The sequence below is a fragment of the Corvus moneduloides genome, chromosome 10, assembly GCF_009650955.1.
Source record: "Corvus moneduloides isolate bCorMon1 chromosome 10, bCorMon1.pri, whole genome shotgun sequence".
NCBI classification, from domain to species: Eukaryota; Metazoa; Chordata; class Aves; order Passeriformes; family Corvidae; genus Corvus; species Corvus moneduloides.
The window spans coordinates 5,147,729-5,169,761 of record NC_045485.1 but is presented as its reverse complement, the minus strand read 5'-3'; positions in this window follow the sequence as shown (position 1 = coordinate 5,169,761).

Sequence of the window (22,033 nt, the reverse complement as noted above, 5' to 3'; positions counted from 1 at the left end):
ATTTGCAGAAAAGCCAAATGAATCACTCCTCACAGGAGTGATCCAGAAAACTGGAGATACCAGGTATAATGTCCATATGCTGTACGTTAGTATGAATACAATCACACATGCTTTCCATGCACATGTGTGTGCTAGTCCTCCAAACTTCATTCTGCAGACTCAGCCATGGCTTCATGGAGCTTCTCCAGCTTCACTTTTAGTTTTCTTCTGAATACTGAGAGGGTCTCAGTGAACTTTGTCTACGTTAATTGAAATAAATTATATTTTTCCTCAGGCCCTAGATGGTTACAGACAGCAAACTGATAACCCTTTTTGTAGGAGAGACAGGGCAAAAGAGCAAACAGTGCTTGCCTCATGTTCATGTGAACTAACTGCTGCTGTACAATCCCACGAAAGCTCTCAAGCCAGTAACCCCAACCCCTATTAATCTTTCATGCAACCGGCAACAGAAGGGTGCAGCAAAACAGCAACTGCAACCTGAGGGCATGGCCAGTGGCTTTATGTGAGTAAAAGGAGGTCAGTTCAGTAATGTTTCTGCTGCCTAGAAATTATTCGTGCCAAATATATTTTCATTAGTGTTTATTTTTTTAAAAAATCCAGAAAAAAGTAAGACTGAGGGCCTTTCAAAAAGCTGCCTTCACTTCTCTTTTTTTATCCCAACTGGAGAATATTGACTTGCTTCAGTTAGAGGCTGGGAGTTGTGAACGCTTATTGCTGCATTTTCTGATAAGCTAAATCTGCTAATGGTAGGTAACACTGGGAGAAAATTAAACACTACTTCTGTGAGAAGTATAAACTCTAGCCACTGACTATATTAGCAAACACTGAATGATAATAGGCTCCTGTGCTAAAGCATCAATTAAGCTTTCTGTAAGGAGTGCTTATTGTAAATCAGGACCACAGTTCTGTAATGGAAAAGTACATGGGGGTGTTTTTTTAAATTAATAGAATAATATAGTTATGCCTTCAATGAAAAATATATTTGCATATGTTTACTTTTACAGGAGAAACAAAGTGCCAAGTAAGTTTGAACAAATGTGTTCAAGAGGAAAGGAGGCTTTTGTATGAACAGTCAAACAAAATTCCTCTAAAAAATTCTTATTTGTTGAGTTACTGAATGACTGTTAGAGAGTAGAGTCTGGTAAGCACTTAGATGAAACCTTCCCATAAGGAGGAAGGAGGAGAAAACAGATGCCCATTTGAGTAGAAGCGTGAAAAGTGTGTACAGGGGGTCAGAGACTGTCAGGACAGAGAAGAAGATGAGATGCGTGGTCTACCAAGACACACCACCTGTCTGAAGCAGCAGAACAGATTGTAAAAGCACTGGTGGGGGGGAGAAAGACATGCTAATGCTTAGTACTTTAAACAAAGAGTATGGTGTAAGGAGCCAAAATAACAGGGAAGTCAAGCAACTGGGGAGAGAAGGTGAAGTGTTTGACAGCTACTTTGTTCAGCTTAATAGAGACAGTGAAACGAGAGCTTTACATGGGGGCAGTGCTGCTGAGCTCAGAGGGCTTATCACAGCTCAGCAGTGCCCATCCTGCACAGGTCCATCAGCAACTGTGAATGTCATCACCCAGGGACCCTGGTTCTGCCGTGAACCAGGCTTTGGTTCAGATGTTAAAGGTGTAGGTGTTTGGAAGGCCCCAGTCTCTCTCAACAGGAAAGGTGACTCTCTCAAGCTGGTGTGTCTTCACATTACATTTAGGAGTACAGCTCTGAAACAGGAGATTTACTTCTTAATCCAGGTACTGAGAAGTACAGAGCACCTGGTTGGTAGCTGAGCAGGCTTGCTAAGCTTGTGTGGGCACCTGCCTCCAGTGTGAGCTGTGCGAGGCAGGAGGAAGGGCAAACTCCAGCCAAGGCTCCACTGCCAATGAAGCATCGATCATCTGCTGCACAAACCACACTGACAGCACTGCCTGGGGACAGGGAGAGGAGTTTAGGGATATTGCTTCTCCTTTTCTGGTTGTTTAAATGCACCTATGAGTCTCATAGTTTCTGTTGTACAATGAAGATCTGGGATTGCGGATGACTCCACATTCTTTAAGGATTCTTTTCTCTGAAATTCCCGGTGCTTGCTCTTTACCCTAACTCCAGTTTAACTGTCTTGCCTGACTGACTGAGGAACTAGCTGATAGCCAGGATGAACTTTGTCTGTTTAAATGCTTGTGGCTTTGGTGTATAATGTAATACGATGCTGTCCTCTGGGACATCGTGGGAAAATGTAAAAAACAATTCCATACGCATGTTTACAATATTAGAAAGGCAGCTTGATCAGGTTGGACAGGCTTGGATTCTTTTTATAGTAGGACAAGTAAAACAAGACCGTTTCTCAAACTCTTTGGATTAAGGATTTCTTTCACATGAGTAAATATTTATGGAACTTATATTTAATGGTTTCTTCACTGCAGAAGGATAGCTTATTTTATTTTTTAATGAGGCCTCTATAAACTGAGGCAGCTTTACCCAACTTTCTCCTCATTTAACCGTGTATACCAGGGTAAACAAAAAAAAAATTCCAAAATCCACTTCAGTTCTGGTAGTCTCAATTGCTTAAAAAGGTTTATATGGATACTTAGGTAGATATTCATTCAATTACACACCTGCCTTTTGCTACATAAAGTAAAATTGCATGTTTCCTGTATGCAACAGAAAATACTTTCCCAGAAGTTGTGCAGACAAGACCAACTTCTATTTTACTGTTCTTAAAGAAAGGATGATGCTCAAGTGTTTCTTTTGCAAATTATTAGTGATTTATAGGGGAAAGTAACTTCAGACACTACTCTAAGGTGACTGAAGGTTAGCTGTGATGCCAGTGGGGCACATGGCAGACTGTGTCCTTGCAAAGGCATCAGGAGCAGCTCTGGTCCCAGGGCCCTTCCCATGCCTGTGAGAGTCCCCTCCACAGGAGGACCTCAGGCACAGCCTCACGTTCTCCCTGTATATCAGGAAGCAGTTTGCAGAGGAGTGTGATCTTGATCCTGTAAGGTGTCCCAAGCTACAAGCATGTGGAACCTGTCCCAGGGAAAGCATCAAGAACAGTGGCATGTGGAGGTAATGCAGCCAAGTTTGAACTGTGAAGCTATTTCAGAGTGAACAGAAATAAGTTACAAGATCCTTGCACGCTCACTTCCCTGGTCATAAACAGTGAAATTAGACATTCGTCTGGAGACAAGAAAGAAAAAGCGATCCTCAGTGCCCTGGGCATGGGACCGTTCTGGTCCTGAAAAGCTTTAAGAGGTTCCTCTTCATTCAGTCCCAGTTACTTCTGCCTATCTGAACACAAACTTCTGCAGCCTCTTCCCAGGCTTCTTGTTCCTGAAACAAAGCCGTTTCCATTTAGAGCCCTCGAAGCCCCATCCACCATAAGCTTTTCTTTGACCTGCTGGGTGTGGACATTTTCCCCAGAGCACACTGTCCTGCCCACCCTCCCTTTACTAGACATGGCCAACAATTAAGCTAATTAAGCTATATGCAGGATTAAGTCTATAGGGCCAGATTCACAAAAGGACTTTGGTGTGTGAAATGGGAATTAAGCTGATTATCAGCATATCACTCTCATTATACAGTCTTTGAAACCTTCATAGCCTTGTGCTTGTGCACGTTTCCTCTCGGAAAGTTCCTGTGTACTGAGAGAGGGAACAGAATTCCCTTTATGCTCTTCCCTCAGTGAGAACTGCCCCAGGGTGAGTCCTGGGCTGGGGGTAGGCAGCCCCCACCTCACCCATCCAGTCCTTAGGATCCATGAAAAGCTATCTTCCCCACATCCCTGCAATAAGCTCTCCTTGCTCCATGTCACAGGAAAGCCTGTTTGAGCCGTCTCGTTTCACACCTTTATGTACGAAGTCGTCAGAGAACAAAAGACATTTCTGTTTGGAGAGGCTCACAGAGCTTTTCTTTCATGTGTGACAGATGCTTTCAGAATCCGTTTGAGGGAATCTGCATAATTGATACACAACACCAGTGACCCAGCCTGAATGACTTAAAGTCTATTTTCATCTCGGGTGGTTCAGAAGCAGCCAGAGGAATTTGTAAGGCTCCATTAAGATGTTCAGGTCTTCAGGCTCTCTGGCAATGGGGACCATGTGAATACCTGAGGACAAATACCCTGGGTTTCATTAGCAAGATAAAATCCGCAGGGCGAAACATGGGAAATCAAATGCAATAAGGAAGTGATTGTGAGCTGGTTATGCATAATGTCAGCCACAGCGGGCTGAGGAATAATGAAGGGAGGGAAAAATGATGAGCTCTAAACTGCAACAATTGCCCTGTGAGCCTTGACTGCTGCAAGACATTTCCTTCTCTATGTCAGTCCTAGAAAGACTTAGCAAGCTTTTTAATAAAAAGCCAACACAGAGGTTTTTTTGATAATGTACACCATTCAAAGTGGTGTTTCTGTCAGCTGAGTGCTATACTACCAACCTCTCTTTGGATTTTTATCTTCATCAGGCATAAAGGCTCATCCCAAAATGAGGAGAGCTCAGGTGGGTTATTTTCCTCTCATTGGACAGAAAGTGCTTGAATTCCCCAGGCTGAGAGCTTGGCGATTCTGGTCAAGACTTTTGAAGAGGCCAAAAGTTTCCCAAGGATGAGATTTAGATAAACACTCTTTCATTTTAAAGACATTTTGCAGATCATTACTTTGCTCATTAGTGGTTCCCTCTTTTATTCTCTGATTTTTGTTCTTATTCCCTAAACCCCATGAATTACTATAGTGACTATGCTTTGGTTTCCAGGGTATGTAGGACTGCAGCCCTTATGGGCTACTGGAGTTCTGCTTGGGATCCATAGCAAGGTCTGGCCTACCAGAGGGTCCCTAATAGTAGAGACTTCAGCAATGTTCAAAAGGAGCTGAGTGTTCTAAAAGTAATACACCCAATCATACAATACTCATTTCCAACACAGTGGGCTTATCCCATGTTCAGCTCCCTGAGTCACTGCAAATCATTGGATCTGTTGCTCTCTGTGTCACTGTCCTCCATTTAAATTTGGGATCAAGTGTAGTATTTCTTCACCTGCCAGGAACACCGGCTTTGCACTGATGACTTTATGTTCCAAAATAAAGATCAATATAAACATGTAGTTTCCCCAACCTCCCTGTGCAGTTTCGGGTGTCTCTGCATGAAGGGCTCGTGTGGGACACCTGTGAGAGATGGGCTGCAAGACCATCTGGCTCAGAAGGAGCAGGGCAGGTCCCAAGTCCCTGAACACGGCGTGGCAGCACGGTGATAGTACCTGTTCTCTGTCAAGTATCAGCATGGTGAGCAGTGCCAGTCTCCAAGACAACATTTGTTCCCTTTCCCGCTCCCGTTGCAATGGTGTTTGCAAACACAATTGTAGATTTTCTTCTGTTCTAGTTCTCTGTGTAATGACAGAGTAAAGATGTCTCACAGAGAGACTGCATAAAAAAGCTTGGGGAAGTATGGAAATCACATTAAAAATTATTGTTATTGGGAAGCCATGAATAAACTGTCAGCACCATTCAGCCTAACATTATAATCACTATAAAACATTTTAAGACACGTTTGTGTTTAGTGGCTAGTGAGGGAGGATGCTTGCAATTCAGTTCTGATTGGCACAGTAGGTGCCTCGTCACCAAGTGCCCTGGTTCACAGGGGTCTGCGTTACTTGCAGCCCCCATTGCCTAAGGAAGCACTGATACACTCTCTCTGTGGCTGCTTCAGCCAGCCAGCTGGGTTTGTACCAGTGAACCCAGCGTGCATCACTTAAACAGAGACCAGAATCCAACCGCCAAAGGCCACTGGAAGCCTGAGCTCTGAGTTTCAGGTCTTCACTTTACTCTTCCCATTGGTAAAGCCCCTCTTCCTATTCCAACCCAAGCTATTCTGTGATTCCCTACAAATGGGCAAGGTGTGTTAAACTCCTACAACAAACTTTTGCAGCTCCAGCATAGGCTTCTCCAGACCTTCAAAAGATTCCCACCCCCCTATCCAGTGGGATGGCACACGCCAGGAATTGGGCAGGGCCCCCTTGAGTAACAAATTGGCATTTCCCTGAAGAAACAGTGTAATGCTCTTCTATCTGTAGGTTACTAGAGAACCAGCTTTATTGCTTGCTACAGGAATGTACGTTGGGATAATTTAGACTAAATTACAAAGAAAAGAAACTACAGAGCATGTTATCCGAGTTACTACTGAATAAGAGAGATACTCTCTAACTTCTGCAGCCTTTTACTTGCTCCTGAGGAGGCTAGTTAGCTATTTGAACCTCGCCCAGGCTTCATGTGTCCTGGAGAACTCCTGCTGGAATGTTTTTCCTACTCTTGTTTGAAGTTGGGTCTGTGCTACCCAGACCACAAGATTATTTGCTCTTTTCTATAAGCCAAATGGAAAGATCCAGCTTTATTTTCTTGCCCATTCACGATTCTTCTGTTTGGAAAGTTAGGACATCATATGACCCTGAAGATGTTTGGGTCCTTTGTCTCCTCCCCTAACACTTTGATGAATATGCCTATTCCTATTCTTTTTCTAGATTACATATTACCTTCATCTTTGTGCTCTTTCTTGTTGATTACTGGAGCCTTCAGACACAGAAGCAAGATTTTATAAATCTTGTATCACAACACTTTATAATTCTACATGCATTTTAACAAGACAAGTAAAATTTACTACTAGCAATCCTTTGAGTTAAAAAACCCTATTCAAACATGAAGTAATTAAAAAATGGAGATGACACCTCTTATAATTGTCACAAGATCACACTTAGAGTCACCATAGCGTGGCGTGTACAGGAAAATGTGTTACTTTGGCTGGGAAACAGTGCAACTGCATAATTTTTTGTTCAAATCTGCTGCAATATTAGTCAAGGTCCTCGTATTACAAAAAAATTCACTGTGATTAAATGGAATTAGTGGATGATACAGTACTTAATGCAGAGGTAATAATATGATTTCCCTCATTAGCGCAGGACTGCTATAGCTTCTTAATTGATTTTAATTGGCATTTAATTAGAAAATGTGAATCCCCTGTGGCTAGTTCATATTTTACACTATTCCAAGGTAGACTATTATTTTTTTTTCCCACAAGTGGCATCCCAATTTCAGGTTAGGAAAAATATGAAATCTTGTATTTGGCCTGTGACTTTTGTGGGTCTCTATGTCACAGACTTGGGCTGTTTATCAGCTCTGAGTCTCTAAAGGTCACTATCACCTGTCTCAGGAGAGAATCCCCTTTTCTGTCTCAGCTTTTCCTCTGGAGTAGAGTTTCCTAGTGCCAAAGTACCTCACAGACTGTTATAAAGCATGTGTCCAAATATTTCTTAGGGAAATAATGCAAAGACTCTGTGTTCAGAACTTGTGAGAAGATGCAGACAGGAGTTTTATCATTTCTGTAAGACTGAAAACACCTGTGAGCCCATATATTGAAAGGGTGGTGACAGGTACTCGGTGTAATCCCATATTGTTTCAGTTGCAGAAAGGATGACTTGAAACAGAGAGCGAGAATATCCCGCTCCTTGAATGAATAGCACAAAGAAATCCCTGTGCTAGCATGATATGAAAGTTTTATTGCATTCTGGATTTTCAATTGTGCTGTATTAAATCATATTATTATTTGGTTTTTCTAGGGCAGTCAAAAATCATTGGTAATGTTGAATTTTTCATTTACACTAGTGCCAAATGATCAGCCTTAGTGCTCCAAGGTCAGTGAATCATTCCCCTCTGGTGGAACATTTCTGCCTTTAAGGCAAATGAAACTTTTTTCTCTCAATCTCAAGTGCAGATAACTTATGGGACAAACTCACTAATAGTTCATGGTGTGTGCCATGGCTGTTGCCCTATGATCCATCAACATACCCAAAATGAAAAGTGATTTCCCTGGAGACTCAGGGTAGAGCTGCTCACAGCTTTTTTTTTTGTGTACCTGAATTTGAGTAGATTCCCTATTAAGCATCCAGATGAAGCAGAGTCTCTCTACCCAGCCATGTTGTGACTTGCTAAGAAGGAAAAAGATCCCTAGAGTCTGATCCAAAACTGGGTTTAATATATGGAGATCCTGATTCCAAGGGCATTCAGAATAGTAATCATTGCCACCACTGGAACAACGTGAGTTCATGCTGAAGCAAAATTGCATTTAAATAAAATGATCTCTGAAAACATTAATCCTAATAGTCCATTTTGTAATGGAAACCTACAGGGCTATTGCCTGAATTGTGGTTTTGCTGTGAGTTGATGTACAGTGTAGGTTTAACAATCATTTGCCTCGTACAGCAAAGGAGAAGGCAGGTGTGGCCGGCCTTAAACCCTGCTTACAACATCACATCCAAACAAAAGCATCTGACCCTTTGGTTTCTGGCTTTATGTGGCACAGAAGTGTAACCACAGAGATTTTTCAGTGAAATTCACTCATTTTGTCTTTCTTTTAATATTGCTGCTCTGAGATTGCTGGTATATGGAAACTTGAGTAATTATATCTGTCTGCACAGTGTATTTAGCCTTACAACACAATATTCCTTTCTTTGCTCTATGTCATTTTTTATTGCCTCTGTTCTGAAGCCTTAGAATTTAGCTCAGACTGTAAGGTTGAAGGCTGTTGATTTCTGAAAGGTAAAAATGAACAAACAAGACCTCCTCTAAAGCTCACTAAATCAACATATTTGTTTCCAAACCGGAACCAACAAAAATGTTGCTGAAGAAACCTGTTTGAATCTGCTTCGTGCAGCATGCCAATCCTGCTTTTCCCCTTTTAATTTCTTTTTTAACAGTGTGTCTTTGTTGCTTCTTTCCCACCTGCTATTGCATTTTTTTGTCTGCCTTCTGTATTTGTCTCCTGTACCATCTTCAAGTTTCTCTCCTGAGCCAGCTTCCATCCTGAAGATAGTATTTTTTGAGAAAATGTCTTCCAGTGAATTATCATCAGACTGGGTTCTTAGATGCCCTGTAGAGGTGGAAATCAGACATCCTCCATGGTGAGCAGGATTGACCAGAAACTGTATTCTTTTTCTACTAGCATTTGAGTTTTGTACTACCCCACTTAAGCTGGCAGGAATAATTCCAGTGAAAGGCATGACATGAAGTGTAGTTGGATTTCAGGTTGGTTTAGGAAGGTAATCCTACAGATCCACTCCAGCTCCAGGTTGGTTGTTTTGGACTTTCAGAGAGAGCAGAACACCATTTTGAGTCCATCTCTGTGGTGCTTCAATGAGCAAGGTGCCCGAATCTGAGGTCATGTAATCTGCAGTTGTCATTGTTGGTGTCTGCACAAGCAGTGTTCATTTTGTATCTGCATTACCAGTTGTGTGTGGACATCTTAGGCATTTGAAAGCACTTAGCACTGGTCTAATTACGCTGTTACTGGGGGCACTGCTAGAACTGCTGTTGACCACACTGGAAAGAAGTCTGACAAATGCAAGTGGTTTTGAAAAGCCCAGTGAAGTGTTCTGCAGTTGTCCTGCTCTTCTGGAGGATGTTAAGAGCACTCCCTAATGGCCCTTTCAGGCCTCTCCTGCAGTGACGGCCGCTGCTTTTGCCAAAGCCAAGGCGGAGAGTGAGCATTGCACAGGAGCTGCGCTACATGACCTAGCCCTGCTCACACAGCGATTCTACTCAACATGAGACCTTTCAGATTTACTTTTAAAAGTGCTTATAAACGTTGTTTGGGAGTGCGTGTGTCCAAGGGGAAGTTAGAGTCACCCATCAGTTCTGTGTTGTTCTGCAGCAAAGACAACAGGCATGAGAAGCACATGGCAAGTTGAATAAAAATGCAGTGCTTGAATCTGCTCTTGAGACAAACTTGTGAAGTGGCCGCTTCATGTTTCTTAACAATGAGGATCTCTTACTAGCCCAAAGTGGAAAAATACATTATGTTTGTATGTAATAAAATGTGTATGTCTTTGAAAAATCTATTTATAGGCCTTGTCGATGGCAGCCGTTCAGCCCACTGCCTCACTGCTACCTGCCAATTTTCTCTTTATGCTTCTATTAACTAGAGCTTTGGGATTCACAGTTTATTCTAACTCATTCTAAAGGATAGTAAGCCAAAGTCTCTTGTGTACTCAGTACTTATGAGATACACTGAAGCACTAGAGTCAAACTCCTTATGAAAAGGGAATTTTTTAAAAATTTATTTCTCTATACTTCTGGATGATTTTTGCAGTGATACATTGTGAGTATCAGGATCAAGACTGGTGTCAGAACAGAATGTGTCAGTAAAAATAAAGTTCTGCAATCTGCATTGTCTTAAAGAATTTTGACCCTGATCATCTATGTCTAATTTCCTGGTCTCAGGAATATTCTCTAGTCTTTTAGATAGGAGCTAAATGAAGGCTTCTGACACTTTTACTGAGGCAAGCTTTATATATTTGAGATGTGATTCCCTTAAAGGTGTTACAGACACTGATGGGAAGTCTGTAAGTGAGTTCAGCACACTCAGAGCAGGCTGAAAAAGTTCATGTGGGTCAGGAAAAACTTTACTCTTGAAATATCCTTTTCCTTTATGTGTCTCAATAGCAAGTGCTGTTGCCCGCTCTGTATGTGAGAGGGTAGAGATGAGTGCATTTTTGTAATATTTAGTTGATCCATTTCAACAAACTTGGCTTCATTTCCTTCACACGGACAGCAAGTCCAAGGTAGATGTATTTAGCAAGAGGCATCCTACTTAAGTCAAAATTAAAAGTTATAAAAAGAGCTAATGCTTTGAGTTAGGAAGACAAAACAATCCTTTATTTTCCCAATGTGGCTGAAGCATGGCAGAAATGAAGGCTCAGTACGAATGAGTTGATAACAAGATCTAGTGGCTTGCCATGTTCTCAGAGCTGTTTAAGGGTACTGAAGGAGAAAATACAGTCTCAGGTCATATCATTATAATAATAGGTGCACTATGCACTAGTGTCCAAGGGAATCGTGCTGTTTGTGCCAGGACTGAATTGAAAACTTCATGGCTGGTTTTTTTCAGATAAATGCAGTAACAGAAGACTGTCAGAAAATTATCAGAAAAATTATCAGTGGTTATCAAGACTACAAGCACTTCTGTCCTGATTGTATTACCCTTGGGCAGCCAAGAAAACTATAAAAGAAAACAAATTGTCTTCTGTAGCAAACCGACTGCTTTAATTTCTACTTTCATTTAGAGATGGATATTGGAAAAATATTAAATGTTTCTAAGCTGTAAAAAACCACCACTTCAGTTAACCCCAAAGGAAGAGCAAGAACAATAGGTGCAAATGCAGTGGACTCAAAGAGAGAAATTAAATTGAGGTCCTGGAAAAATAAACACAGATCAGGGAATCCTCTCACTGATCAGTGCCCAGAAATCACAGATGCATAAAATGCTCAAATACTCCTTTTATCCCCTTCCCTCCTTTTTAACCTGAATTTTAAAAGTTCTATGTATGAGATTATTTTTCTTCTTTCTCCATACTGAGGGTTTTTGTGGAAGTGCAGTAAAAACATGGAAAGGAAATAGAGGGTCTGCTGAGGACAAGTGACCTAATTTATGGCTTTACGTCCCAAGTCTCACCAAAATGGCCAAGGATAACAACAGCTAGCCTGCTCACAGTCAGTAATTATGAGAAAGCTTGGCAGGGAGACCTGAACCTTTTTATTAGACTAAGTAATATAGCTGTGGAGAAAAGGAAAATACCTGGAGTAAACAAGAGCTTCTACAAGTTCATTAAAAATGCATGGTTTAGACTGTTGGAAGATGCACGTCGTCCTGACAAGACCATGTTGGTTACCATGCAAACCTTCCAGATGCCATTAATGTATGCACAGCAGCTTTGGATAATTTATTTGTTCCTGTTCCAGGATGCAGGGCTTTGAATGGACATGACTTCCAGAAGTTACCTGATAATTTTGGGGGACATATGGCGAACTCTGAGACAATTTGGAGTGGGTTTGCCAGAGTCACTGGAATTGGTTCTGTGTATGCTGGTTGAGAAGCTGGCCAATACCCAGATTTGGGGGAGAAGGAAGGAAAAGGTGGAAATGTGAGTGAAGTTGCTCTGAAAATGAGTAGTTAAAATATATCAAGAAAATTATCTGAGGGGAGGGGAAGCAGAGAAGGCACTGTGACCTTTTCAACGCAAAAGAAAGCTCTGAATCAACGCTGAAAAAACAAATGGCAAGGTCATTAGATTGACAATGAATAATAGAGCAGCTAAGAAAGGCAATTGTGTGCTTCCATTCTTAAGAAAGCCATTTCTTCTGGCAACCAACCATCCCAACCAGAGACTGGAGTCTTATTAGAGTAGGAAATGAGTTGTTCTGCTGACTTCACGCATGTAGTGAATTGGCTGCAGAACTTCTACAACAAAGTTCTTTTAAAACAAGTAGCAAATTACAGATGAGATTCGTTAATATGCCTCATGGCACTCAGCTGTGCTAATACATACCAGAATGCACACAACATATGGAGCCTAGGTATAGATTGAGACATGTTAAATTTGACTCTCAAATTAGATTGATTATGTTAGTGTTAGACAAATATTATCTGAAGGGACACAAACACAGCAGTTGTCAAAACAGAGCACCAAGCAGAAAGATGGATGTGGCATGCCCAGGCTTAGCTGGTTCCTGTACTGAACTTTATCAGGAACTGAAGTTGCGCTGATTTCTCACTTGTGTGAAGTGGTTGCTCTGTGTGATGGCAGCAAAGTCTCAAAGATCTGATTGCAAAGATTAGTGAAAGGCTCGCTGTTACTAAACCTCTGTCATTCTTCCTCCATTCTCCACAAGCACGAAGGAAGTGTGTTTTGAGGTATAATAAGAAGAGACAATTAAAACTTCTGTTTCCCGTTCAGGGAGAGTACAGGATATGCCATAACTCTTGGTGTATCAGGTTCATGTGAGGCGATCCACCCAGAAAGGCAGAATGCCTGCTGAGAGAACTAACAAAAGACCATTCACTGACAAAGCACCAGCAATTAATCCTGGAGTTATACAGGGTTGTAGGCTAGTTAGAGGCCTGGTGTAAATGAGCATAGTCTAATGGTACCCTAATTTACACACAGGTCCTATGGCATTTAAAGCTATTTACAGTATAAGCATTAGTTTTTATAATTTGTCCAGTCAGAGGAGAGATTCTCTTCTATATTGCAGCGTGTAAGTGCTGGTTTCAGCATGTGCTGGTTTCAGCATTTGCTGGGAGAAAAACAGTCAGGTCAGCTTTTCCGGCTGGAAACTGTTGTTCTATTGAAAGTAATTGCAGTTTTCATGATAAAAATGTTGTATGTATTATATTAAATGTATTCCTATACTCTTGTATTGAGCAATGGTGTAATTAAGGGATATACCAGGGATTCCCACTGTAGAAACCAACCACCTATTCTGAAGACTTTAATACGGCTGTAAAAGCTGATTATACGTTGGAGTGTGAGTGTAGAGATCTTGGAGAAAGAGCTCTTTATCGCACATAAAAGACATCTCTGTATAATGGCTTATAAACATCTTCCCTCAAAACCTGACAATATTGAAGGGAGATGATGAAGAGCTACTCAAAAATCCATTTAACTGATAAGCTGAATGCTCCTAATAAGCCAATTTCAGGCATCGCAGTGAAATAAGTGAAAACACAGTCTGAAGCAAGAGTCTCAGCCATAAGAAATCCTGCCCTTGCAGGACAGTTTCTACACAGAGTGTGTTCCTTAGAACTCGTGTCATGTTGACAATGTCAGCCCCCTCAATTGGCACCCGCTGCCAGTCTCTCAGTGCCAGGTACAGTAGGAGTAGGTGCTGTGTACCAGAGACTCTGAGGCAGCTGATTCCATCAATCACTGAGAGGTTGTTCTTAAAAATGGCAGAACTCTATTTAATTTCTGGACAGGAGCAGCACCCACCTCCTGTGGGACAAGCATGTGGCCCAACAGGCCGTAATGCTGAGGGTCTGTCTCTGCCTGAGTTTCTCCAGGCTGGAAGTTGTTCTTTGCCTATCACACAGCAACCTCATTCCTTTTCAGTGTATTCTTCAGAGATTTTTGGCAGTAGTTTATTCAGTAACTAAAATTTTCTGCTTAGCAATTCAGTTTCAGAATAGGAATAGAAAACCAAACAGAGGGTACAGATGGGAACAGCAGCTGAACAGGGCAGGGTGAACCTCAAGTGAGTGACAGTTCCTAAGCAAAATGCTCTACATTTCTTAAACTCTTGGATTTTTGCTATTCTGGCACAGCCTGTCTAGAAACAGCACTGCCTGGGATCAGCTCTCCTTGCAGCAGTGGGTGATGTGGCAGAGAGCAGCACTTGTGCAGTGAGGGGCAGCGTGAGCACTGTGCACAGGGAGCTGTGCAGCCCATCCCCATGAGTGCAGGCACCTTGGGTGTGAGCCGAGGGAGCCCTGGAACCTGCAAGATCAGAGCAGTTTTCATGTGCCATAACCAGGCTTTGTTTTCAAAATAAGGGGCTCTGGCCATAAGGCTGAGCTCTGTGCTCATCTGAGTCTGAAACTGCCTGTTACTCTCCAGTCCTACATCATCCTCTTCTTGCTTCTGCCTCTTTAAGGACAGACCTTCAGGCCATAATTTGTATATATGGCTGATGTAATTATGCATGTAAATTAGACATGCTCTTTTAACTTCATCGCTTATTTGACTACCCCATTAAAGAGATTTAAGGGCACCTCTGGTCAGTGAAGGTGACTTAAAACTAGGTTGTTTCACACCAGGTGAGTACACTTTGTTTCAGCTGGGTCCTGACCAGCAGAAACATCCTAAACCATTCAAGGTTTGTTCTCAGCTCATGTCTGATGGGTCCCTTAGGGCCATTATATTTATATATACAAGTATATATTCATGTCCATATCTATATATAACCTCATTTTTAATCTAAATTCACTTAGATAAAATAAAGGATTTCAAAAATTTAGAAAGGAAAGGACAAGTTTCTTTCTTGTGAGAAGAACTGAGTCTTCCTTGAAGACTGAGCACTTTGACAATTTTCTGCAGCAGTTCTCTTCAACATCAGATTTTGGCAGAACAGGATTGAATTAGGGCCTGAGGGTAAAAATTCTGTTTCGGGAGTGTGTTGGAAGAAGGAGTCTGCCAGCACAAGGACAGAGACAGTATCTCCAGTGTAAAACTTTGGGAACAGAAGGGGTAAGGTCAGAAGAAGGGGGCATGGTGGGAGACTTGACTGGTGAGGGGGTAGCAGACAGAAAGCCTTGGCCAAAGTCCCCTTTGCAGTCCGTGGCAGAGCCAGTCTGGGGCCAAGACACCTCAGTACAGGTGAGGGAGGCTGCAGGCAGAGCTGTGCACTTCACTCCCCTGGTGGGAAAGCACACCCTGTATGGGCTGAGGGTAAGGTGGATTTCTCTGATCCTAGCCCAATATTTCAACAAAATCCTTCCCCATCCCTGTACGTTTTTTTTACACGTGACTTTATTTTGCCCTAGCTATGGGATGAGAATGTTGGCAGTAAGTGCCAATGAGCACTTTCTTCCTTGTGGTTGAAGACCATACCATCAAAAACAGGACCAGGGACGTTGGTGTTATGCACAAGCTTAACTTAATCCACCCCTGAACTTCAGCTACTTGCATTGTGCCTTTTTTGTTTGTTTTAAATCACTGTGACAATTACATTATTGTTGAGGCTGGCAACATTTTATTTAATGAAGAGCAGTCAATTCATTCTCAGTTTCTAGAGCACATATCTGTGACGGGGTAAGAGCTGGTTACAAACAGCTTCATTGAGAGTGAGCGGCCCAACTCCTCCCACCCAGCACAGCAAAGTTCAAACTTATGGAAAGCCTGGAGCAAACTCCAGGAGAGGTAAATGTCTGGTTGGGTGGAATTGCCTATAAATGTCAGGGGCAATGGCATCCTGCAGCACTGTGCGGTGCTCCAGGACAAATCCTGTGTGCAGACAGTGGAAAGGGAAGAAAGCGAGAGAACAGCTGATAGTTTTAAGTAACTGAGGGAGTTTTTGGAAAAAGAATAGTTTTTTTAAAGTAAATTAAATATGAAAATTTCCATGTCAATAGATGGAGTGTAAGAAAATAAGGTGCTGCTTTACCCCAGTGTCTTATCAAGCCAGGGTAAGCATCTTGCTTTGAGGACATGCACTGGGGGAACTGTGACTGCTGCCTCCAGTAAGCTGGACTGCAGGAGCTGCATGTCTGCTGAGCAAACTGCAGGAGAATGAACAAGTATTAGCCTTTCTCTCAGGGGTCAGAGCGCAATCAAAATGCCCTTCCACAGAAAGTAACAGAATGAGATTAATTTTACATGCTACAGCTATGATTGTCCAAGTGTTATGGGTAAGGCAGTATAAATCCAGGCAGACAGGGTTTCATTAATTGAGGGAATTTCCAGGCTAATTTCTAGGTGTTCAGGGACCTGACCTATTTCAATTTGAATAATAGCTGATGACAGAGTTTGATATGCACCAGCCTTCTATTTAAACAGACGGGAGAGAATTGTTTTGGGTTGGGGCTTCTAAATTAGTATTCCACAAATATGGCATCGTTTTGCTAAATGCAGCTGGCATGTCAGATTTAAACTTAAAGGAAAATCAGTGCATTTAACTTTGCTCTATGTACAAGATTTTTTTTAAGAAGCCAAAAAGCAAAACTAAAACACAATCTTGCGCTACACCTGGTTATTGATTTAGGTTTTAATCTGAAATAGAGGGAAAAAATAAACCAAAAAAACTCTCAGATACTCTTTAAACTCTTCCTTTGATAATTAGACTCTAATTTCAAGTTTCATTTAGTTAACGGACAACTATGTTGGCCATTAACTTTATCTAAAGTGGTGCTAATTAATGCTAAATTACACTTCCTAAGGTACTACATGTTATACCCACCTGACTACCACCAGTCACTCACCATTCACTGTGTCAGTAAGAGGGAAACAATGAAAGAGAGGATGACCAGAAGCCAGGGAAGACAATTCTATTATCAGCTCTGGTCTTCCAATTATTTACTGTAACTTGAAGTTACTTGCTGAGTTGTAAAATTTCAGCTATAATTTTTAACTGTAGGGTTTTTAGCCTATTTAGAAAGAAATAATCTCTAAACCTCTGAGGAATCAGTTAATATATAATGCTCTTTGACGTCAAAATTTCATGAGTAGGTAAGAAAAATGTGTTTAGCTCACAAATTCCTTGAAGCACAGCACAGTATGGACTACACACCTCTAATACTGGGTTAATTCAGCTGTTTTCAATGTCAGTTTTAAGTTAATACAAAACATTATACTTGCCTAAGGTAACAGTGGCACTGAGCAGCTGCCTCCTGGTAACTGTTGTTTGTATTTCATTAGGGTCCTGAGCGCCTGACAAAGATACTTCTGGTCCTGCACGCTGTGTAAATACTTAGAAGAGGAAAGACCCCATCTCTGGGATGTTTGCAGTCTCCTAGATGTAATCAAAAGGCAACCCACTGATTTTGTAGATTGGTGTAATAAGCTTTAAGTAGAGCAGGGTGCTTTAAATGTGTAGTCTCTCACTTAAAACCAGGTTTAACCTGGAGTAGGGTACTGCCTGGCAGAGCCAGATATCCCTTAAATCACTTAGATTCCCTGCTGATTGGTTTCCATCCATTTACATTTCTCTGCTCTGACTTCTCCTGGCTGTAGGGGGAATACAGTATTTCTCACTGCCTGGCCCAAAATTTTGGCATAAATACTCCTGAGAGTTTGGGATTCAGCGTGCAGCAAGGTTTAGAAGTAAACTTGTGCTAACGGCAATCCGACTCCTAAAAATAAGAGCAGTAGTAAAATGAGGCAGCCCCAAATGTCACCATCAGATTAATGACAGATATGCACTAGACAACCCAGGGGATATTGGTTCCTGAGAATAACTCCTGTTCTCTGTGCCATCCTCTCAGAAACTGAGCACAGACTGTTGAGCACAGACACCTGTGAATGGCATTCCTCCATGTCGGGGTGAAGCGTGCGCACTCACGCCCTGTTCTCACAGACTGCGTCACACACGGTACCTGTGGCTGGGGAATGCTGGTTCTGTGATGCTCAGTACTTCCCACAGTTCTTCCCAAGATACATTGTCTTGGAATTTGTGAAATATTAAGTTTATAAAGAATAGTGACTTCTTGTTCAAGAAATAGCATTAAGCTCTCCCGTGTCATTTTATTGGTGCTCATTCTCATGAAGGCTAATAATCTTGTTTAGTTCCTTGTCTCTGCTGTGAAGTACATTTGCAGCTTCTTTAATCTTTTCAGGATAAGCAAGCCAGCCAGAGGCTAAATACTTACTGACAGCTGCTAGGTACTGTCTGTCCTATTAGATGTGTTAATCAAATTTTGTAACAGTATAGAAATATCGGCATTAGCAGAGCAAGGTAGCTTTGTCTTTTTTTCACCAGATTCATTCAGAACGGTGTATTCTGCACATTTTTTCTATACAGTTTCTCAGAATCACAGTGTGAGTTGGAAGGGACCTTAAAGATCATCTACTTCCAAGCCCTCTGCATGGGCAGGGACCCTTCCACTGTACCAGCTTACTCAGAGTCCCATCCATCCTTGCTCCCACCAGTGCTCTTGGGCTTCTGGTGTCCTCTGGGTCCCCAAGCCATCCCCAAACTGACTGTGATTGCTGCAGTGCAGGAGTGGGACCCAGAGTGGCTCCATGTGCAAAAGGAGTGAGAATGACATATCCCTTTATTCATGCAGCATCTCCCAATACAGTAAGTGTAAAATTAGATTTTGGATGTAGGACACAGCAGAGATTAATATTATGGGTTCTGGCCAGAAAAATGTACTCTAGGCAGATGTGGTCTAATGGGTTTAGTAGAAGCATGCTGTGCATGTGTAGGTATATCACCAGGCCAAGTCCCTTGTGCTGTAACTGCTGCTTTCAAAAGCTAATGAGACAAAAATGTTAATTTAATGACCCATCTCCAGGAGTTCTCACAGAGCTCCCTCTCCCTTGGGATTTGGGAGCAAATTGAGATTTAAGGTCAGGCTGCTGTGGAAGCCTTATATATTGGACTGGAGTAGAGAAGAACAAAGCCATTGCTTACAGTGGGTGGCTACTATTTATGTGCAGTGACTAAAATAGGTCCTCTTTGCATTTGTCCTGGTGTCCCCAGGCAGGTAGAGCACAAAGAGCCTGGGCCTTGAGCTGTCTCCATGGTCAGATTCCTGTGCACAGAGGGAGCTGCCCCAAGGGGTCCCCCAGCCCTGTCCCTGATAGCCCAGTGGAGGCTTGGGGCCACAGCCTCAAACCTTTCCTGACACACTAATGAGCCTTCAGTCGGTCAGCAAAACTGATCTGCTGCTGTCTCTGCCTGGTTCCTCCCTACCATCACATTCAGTCAGATTTTCTCAGACCTACTGGCCTTCCTTGAAGCCCTCCCCTTCCCCCCAGTAATATGTATCTGTTGCTTTAGGTTTAGGAAATAAGTACAAGCCTAATGGTTATCAAATAATCCCAGCAAAACTGAGATTCCTCTGAGTACTGGGTCTAAACTAGTCATATTTCTATACCAGAGATCACAGAAAGGAGTAAAACCAAAATACCTGTTTATTCCTATTTCATCTCAAGGAATGCTGAACGTGAAATCAGATCTCAGGGAGAAAACCTGGTCACTGCCACTTGTTCCGCTGTCACTTGTCAATTCTGAGCTCTTCCTGCAGCATCTCTGTGCCTCGCTGTGTCAGTTTTGCTGTGCTCCTTGTCAGCGTCACAATAAGGAGCAATGGGAAAAAATTGGCAACTGGCACACGGGAATCAGAGGTGGAATAAATTGATAAGGAGTGGTTAGAGAGGCATGAAGGCCTTGGAGCTCAAGAATACTGAAAATCCAGCAAGGAATTACAGATGGATTTTAGGCATGCAGTTAAAAACCACACAAGACATCAGGAATGGTTCTGAACTAGAACAAAAGGTGAAGAATCTGTAAACAGTGCCAAAAAAAGGTAAAATATAAGAGATGGTGCTAAACTCCAGCAAAAGGAAGCCATAAGAGGCAGAAGTTATGGTAATCAAACTGAAAAACAGATTGCAAGTTTTTGGTCTTCTGCTCTGGTTAGTACTGAAGCAGGAGCTTTGGGACACCAGGAAGTTTTGCAGAATAACTGCTGCATGTCTGTCTGTGATTGCAGAGGCATGGACAAAATTTTGGGAAGCCAATGGGTTTTGAGTGCACAGTTTAAGCACATACTAAGCTCATACTCACTAGAACTGTTCTGAAGGCTCGGTAGGCAACCTCTGCTGCACCCTTGTCTTGTGGGGATCAGCTGCTGTCATGGCATCGCTCCTAGGAAAAGGAGAGGTTTGGTGTGCAAACTAAAAGGAGAAAAATAATTTAAAGACCTCCAACTACCCAAAAAGCAATAGGCATAGGTTTCAGAACAAAAAAATTTCATGCACTTGACAAGATAGTCATGGTAATTCAGTGTGTTCACTGTATGAAGAGGAGCATTTGGGGGCAGAAGGAATTCTGTAGCCTGCCATCCTACACAGCTCTGGCCACTGCACTGGAAGATTCCGGCACTGATCTCCCAGCATCTGTTGGAACCAATGTATTTTTAGTTGTATGTCTGCTGGGGATTCTAAGACTTCAAGAAATGGAAATTTTAACACATCCCTGAATGGGCTGCTCTCATATCTACTTCGCTGGTGGTTAAAAAAAGAAGAATCTTATCTCATCTGAATCGCTGCCATTTAGAGGTTTTTGTTACACCTGTATCTCTCAGGTAATGAAGATCCTTCTCTGCTTTGAGGAATTCCCTCTCCACACACACACTTAGGACTAAACTCACTCTTTAACAGCCTAGGCGATATATATAATGGTTGCTCCATGCTTCTCACTGTAGGATTCTTTTCTTACCAATTGCTTATCATTTTGCCAAAGTGGAACCATTAGGTTCATTTTCCAGTCAGGGTTATTTTCGTTCCAAAGTAAGGAAATACTTGTAGTGGTTTTTGGTTTTTGTTTTGTTTTTCTTGTAAGTTTCAGCCAAAATGATCCAGTTTGTGCAAGAATAAGGAGGGGGAAGGGTTGTTTTTACCAGTTAAAAAAAAAAAAAAAAGGCAGCCTGGATGAGCATTTGGTATCTTTGTTGTGGAAATACATTCTGTGATGCTTTGAAGTGTTCTGATACCATCTTGCCACTTAAAAAAAACAATAAAAATTAAGTGTTCTATATTCATAGCTGGGCTTGGTGAAAGTACAGCGAACAAGGCAGCATTTAGGGCCTTGCTTGGAAGAACAGTGCTAAAGCAGAATGTTGAATAATGCCCCCATGAGTGTGCCCTGGTATGCCCTGTCCTTTTATGCCCCAGCTGAAGGAGGTGATGAATACACCCAAGCACACACAGCTGAAGGCTATGGCAGAATGCATCGCAGAGCTTCAAGGTATAACCATTCCAGCATTCTCAGTGTCTCCATTTGGCCCTTTAAACGGTCTTGTTTTCATGTTGTATTTTGAATGCAATGAGCCACAGGTTCGCTTTATTTAGTCTGTCAGGGTCAGGCAGGTTTCCAGCCTCTGAGCCAGAGCTGTAGCACTTCTGCATCCCCCTTTGGTCTTGCCAGCGTCCTTTCTCTGAAGGAGGCCGTGGAGTTCCAGTAATGCTCACACAAATAGTTGCTCTGTAATTGCCATCATTCCCATGGTATGTTTTATTGGCAAACATCAAGTGTGTCTGAGGCCCACTCTCCATGCCAAGGGCTTTTTAAGATGTACTGAGCACCTCTCTGCCTCTCTGAGTTCAGCTGGCGTTGACAGCACCAAATACCTTGCAAGAGTAAGCACTTGGCATATAGGGCAAGTGAGACAATCAGCATTTTATGCATGTCAGGATGTGATCATGCTTGTTTTAATCCACTCCCCAGTAAGCTTCCTTGCAGAAAAACAGCTCTTGCACTTAATAAAGCCTGTGCCATCAACCAAACAGCAGCAGCAAGTGTAATTACAGACTGTTTATGAGAAGGCTTTTGCATGAGAGGGTTATCTTTTGCTTTAGCCATGTTCGTAGCCTATTAAATTTTAGATGACTCAAATAAGATTTTCTTTCTTGTTCATGTAAAAATGTGCCCCATCTTTTCATGCAGGTAATTGCATTATCTAAACACATGGGCTCTTCACACGTTTTCTTAGAGAGGCACTCCTGATGC